This window comes from Lathyrus oleraceus, chromosome 4 (assembly GCF_024323335.1).
Source record: "Lathyrus oleraceus cultivar Zhongwan6 chromosome 4, CAAS_Psat_ZW6_1.0, whole genome shotgun sequence".
Classification (NCBI taxonomy): domain Eukaryota; kingdom Viridiplantae; phylum Streptophyta; class Magnoliopsida; order Fabales; family Fabaceae; genus Lathyrus; species Lathyrus oleraceus.
The window spans coordinates 15,227,186-15,232,704 of record NC_066582.1 but is presented as its reverse complement, the minus strand read 5'-3'; positions in this window follow the sequence as shown (position 1 = coordinate 15,232,704).

Below are 5,519 nucleotides of genomic sequence, written 5' to 3'. Positions count from 1 at the left end.
AATCCTGCTCCTACGTATCTCAATAGAGAACTCAAGGCTTACGTAGTTCTGAGTAGAAAAATGTTTGTTTGTTGGTCGATTTTAGCGAAAGATATATTGTATTAATCGACGAAAAACATTATTTTACCAAAAACAGATGAGGAGCGGACGTATACATCGCATCGAATGGATTTACAAATCAACATTCGGAAAAACGTCATTTATCTCAACTCAATAATTATGGATGAAACATTTCTTTATATCATCTTAAGACAATATATCTTTCGTTTATGAAAAGATTTTAAAGATCGCACGGCGGCGAAGAAAAGAGTTTGATTGGTTGAAAGTAGTTTTGGCTTCGAAAGACGAGTATCTATGACTTGCAAGCTCTTACAACTTGAGTCTAATACTAATTTAAGCCATGAAAAGAAAAAGCAACAAAATCTACAAGTAATAAGCTCAAAACAAAACAGAAAAAGAAAAAGAATGAAATCAAAAGACAAAGTTATGTATGGTGAACTCTTACACAACGAATCGAAAAAGTTGATGTGATTGATAAGCTGGAAAGTGAATAATACATGCTGCTCTGAAACATGATGTGAAATCGTTGAGCAAGTGGTAACGCAACGTTTCTAGAACGGTTATTACAAGTGAGGTGGTCGGAAGTACAATAGAGGTTGCGAACTGTGTTTCACGGTGGATTCCGATGGAGTTTTCGATTGAGTGGCGAGTGTGTTGAGTGTGGGAAGATGGGGGTACCTGGCGGTAGTTTTTTAGATGTGGTGATGGTTAGGGGTGTGCAAAAAAACCAGTTATTCATAACTAAATTGATATCCAAATTGTTCCACTTTTAAAAAACCAAACCAAATATTAAAATAAAAATTTGGGTATCCATTTTGTTATCCATATATAAACCGTTACCCATTATAAAAATTTGGTTTTGTTATTGGGTATCCAAATTTTACTATGCCTTAAAATTTTATATTTGTCTATTTTCATGTTTTATCACATTACAAATCAATTTTATATTTTATTTTTTTTTACTTTTATAAAAGAATTACTTTAAAAATAAAATTCAGATTTTTTTTTCTTTTCACAAAAAATATTATATTTGGATTTTTTTTTAAAAAATAATTATATTTGATATTTTTTTTCTTCTAAATAAAAAAAATATTTTTTATCAAAAATATATTGTATTTTTTTCAGTAAAAAAATTACTTTTTAAAAAAAAAAAGATTTTTTTCTAAATAAATTTTTTTGATAATTTTTTTAATTTTCAAAAGATTTATTTTTTCAAATTTTCAGAATAAAAATAAAATAATTTTCAGAAAAAAAAATATTTTTTTAATTTCAGAATAGAAATTATTTTTTATTTTCAGAATTTTTTTATTTTCGATTTCCATTTTTTTTAAATTAATTTTTTTCAGTTATTTTTATTTTTTGGAATAATTTGTTTTTTAAGATTTTTTTTATTTTCAATTTTTTTTCTTCTGATTTTCAGAATATAATTATTTTCAATTTTTTTTGATATATTTTTTTTTTCTTTTTTCTGAATATTTATTATTATTTTTTTAAATTGATATTTTTAAGAAAATAAAAAATTGGTTTTAAAGAAATTGATTTAAAACTATTTTTTTTAATTATTTTTTTGTTGTTGTGAAAAACCGGTTTAAAACCAAAACGATCCACTTATAAACCGGTTTTAAAAAAATAAATTGGTTTTATGAAAATAGTTTTAAGATCCAAACCGAACCAAATATGTGATTCAATTTGGTTTGATTTATGATCCATGCACACCTCTAGTGGTGGTATTTAGTTTTCAATGTGAGAAGAGTTATATGTTGAAAGTTATGGATTCCTGGTTTAGAATCATGAAGTGAGTGTTCAACGAAAAAACGAAAATTTGATGTATGAGTTTTTGTATCATTTCACTTTTATTTCTTTTCTATTCACACCGAGAGAGAATAAGAACGTGTATGCGCCGTCGACTGCTTTTTTTTTTTAAGATCCCCTTTTCTCATCAGCCACATATAATATATAGTATGGACTAGTTAGGGTTGTGTGAGTTTTACAATTATCAAAAAGTCCTTAATGAGTATTATTAGAGTAAAAATGAGTTAGAAACATATCAAATTAAAAATAAAATACTAATTTAAATAATCAAAATAAATTCGAAACAAAAACATAGAAAATTCTATTTATTTTTTATGAACATGTTGATAAAAAGACTCAAAATGAATAAAAATCGGACGCAAAAGTGCTCGAAAAATTAAAATAAATGCACCAAAATGATTAGTGCGAAATAAATTTATTAGAAAAATACAACGTTTCTTTTAATTTTGAAATAAATTTTGACCGGTTAAACAGGCTCGAGCTGATCAAAAAGTGGCAAAAAAAATTAACTGAAAAATAAATCGAGCATACCAGATTAAACTACGCGAAACGTAGATTAATAAAGCTGATGTCTGGAAGCATGATTTTAAAATTTTTGTCCACTGATTTGACGCACATCCGTCGATTAATTCAACTGGTTTGCCTGTAGATCCGAAAAAATTATTTCAACTAATATTCTAGGCCCTATGCGGTATAGAATGCATGGTATGCTATGTAGAGATGCAACGACTATGATGAATATGTTAAATGGGTGATTCATGGTCAAAATTGGGGTGTGACAGTTGCCCCTATTTAAGTATCTTCAACTAGAGAATATGAAGCAGGAAACTCTTCATATGATCATAGTGGAAGATAATTAAGTACTAAGAAGACCCGAATTTTGACCATGCATACACATGGCATGATATGATATGTTATGCATGGGTACGAGACTTTTTATTTATGATGAATTTAATCTGCTATAACTCTAGCAAAAAAAAAATTATGATGGATGATAGACAGACTTGTGGGAAATGATGGAAATGTAGGGTAAAGGTGGCCCACGGAAAATAAAAAATGAGGGTAGAAATTCAATGGGGATAACAGTCCTACTGGAGGAAAGACAAATGGGGAATATGCAAAGAGATTTTAATAACAGATTCATACATGACCTGACAACACCAGAATATTCAAGGAATTTTCAACAACAGGTTCAAACGTGACTTGACAACACTTGATTATTCAAAGAGTGCTTAATTAACATGTTCAAACATGACCTGATAGCATTAGGGAACATATAAAGAACGCTTGGACAACAAGTTCAAACATGACCTAATGAGAGCTTGAACATCAAGGAAAGTTTAGTCAACAGGTTCATACATGACTTGGCAATATTGGAAAAAAATCAAAGAATTACATCAATAGGTTCATACATGACATGACCATTGGAATATTCGAAGAGTTTCAATAAAAGTTCGAACATGACTTGACAACACCGAAAAAAATCAAAATAATTCCATCAATAGGTTCATACATGACCTGACCATTTGGAATATTCAAAGAGTTTCAATAACAGGTTCAAACATGACCTGACAATGTTAGGGGACATAAAAAGGTCTTATCAACAGGTTCAAACATGACCTGACAATACTGGAAAATAAACAAACAAAAGTTCCATCAACAGGCTCATACATGACCTGACAACATTGGAAAATTTAAAGTGTTTCAACAACAGGTTCAAACACGACCTGACAATACTGGAATCAAGGAAAGTTTCATCAATAGGTTCATACATGACCTCAACATTAGGATATGTAAACGAAGTTTCACCCATAGGTTCAGACATGACCTGACAACACTTAGGAAAAAATCAAAGGGAGTTTTATCAACAAGTTCATACATGATCTAACGACACTAGAAAATTCAAAGAAAGTATATCCATAGGTTCATGCATGACCTGGAAATTATGGAGGTTTCACGGAGATTTTAACAACAGGATCATACGTGACCCGACAACACTAGAAAACCCAAAGAAAACTTCAACAACAGGTTCGTACATGACCTGCCAATATTGGAAAACATACAATGCAAGTTTCATCAACAGGTTCGTACATGACCTGGCACTTTAGAATACATCTGACAGTTCTGAAGATTTCTCACAAGAAAATCATCCGATCAAAGATTTTGGTGATTCCTAACAGTAAATTTATGCAAAACAAAGATAAATGAGAGTTTTCTTATAAGTAGACCATCCATGCAAAAGGCTACAATTATTCTTTACAAAGAAATCAAACAAAACCAACATCGTTGGAGTTTCTAACACGAAAAACCTCCAAGCTTCTGGGAATTCCTCAAGATGATGAGTCATACATGACTTTCACGGAACCATCAGGAAAGACAGGGTAATCAAACTCTCTGTACGTGCCAACAACAATTGGACTTTGACCGTAAGAAATGTATTACAACCAGTTTTTAACGGATTTTGCCAACTACAATTGGACTTTGAGCATAAGCAATGGATTACAACCATCTTTTAATGGATTTTGCCAACAACAATTGGACTTTACCGTAAGCAATGGATTACAACCAACTTTTACAGTTAGGTGCCAACAACAATTGGACTTGACCGTAAGTAATGGATTACAACCAACTTTTAACGGATAGGTGCCAACAACAATTGGACTTGACAGTAAGTAATGGATTACAACCAGCTTTTAACAGATAGGTGCCAATAACAATTGGACTTGACCGTAAGCAATGGATTACAACCAGCTTTTAAAGAATAGGTGCCAATAACAATTGGACTTTAATCGAGGGCATTAGTAAAACAAATACTGGCTATAACAGAGTTTGCCAGCAACAACTGAACTTGAAATGATGTTGGCAACAACCAAATGTCGCATCTCGAAAACTACGATTCCTCGCGATGGTTGCGGAAAAAAAATTAAGTTCGAATAGAGTTTCCACCGAACTTTATTTATCCCAATGAAGGAATAGGAAAATATCGATAAAACCTTTTGGAAATGGAATAATGATCGTCGCAACCATATTCGGGTTCAGGAGTGGATTGCGCAAGGGGAAGATATTAGCACCCCTCACGTCCGTTGTACTCAACGGGAACCTTTTAGTTCTAAATTGAGATTGAATGTTAATTAACGTTGTTTGTTATCTTCGGGTAATTAGAATTGTCAATAGTGATGGGTGAAGACCTTAGAAGGGGGAAATGTGAGGTTTTTTATTAGTGTGCTCGCGAAGATACAACAATCTTCTGCCTACGTATCCTTATGGTGTAATAAGGAAAGCAGAGCATTCGTAGTTCGGGAAACTACGGTTGATTGGTGTCTTTTAGTGAACAACTGTTTTAGATCACGTTCTAAAGGCTAAACGCTTGCTTGTCTACTCTCGGCGGAGGTTTAAGCACTAGTTTGTTGTGCGCATTAGAAAGGATTAAATAGTGTTCTTTCTGGAAAGAGTTTTGGTCACACTGGGTGACAAGTGGGATTAATATGTTGGATATTTTGATTGGTTGAGATGTTTTTAATTGGATGACGATTACTCGGATAGTCGAGTAAGACAACTCGTATCCTAACAGTCGGGAAAGGGAATAGAAGACTCTAGACCACTTTCTTTTTCATCCTTAATTATAGAAAGGATTTGATAATAATTAA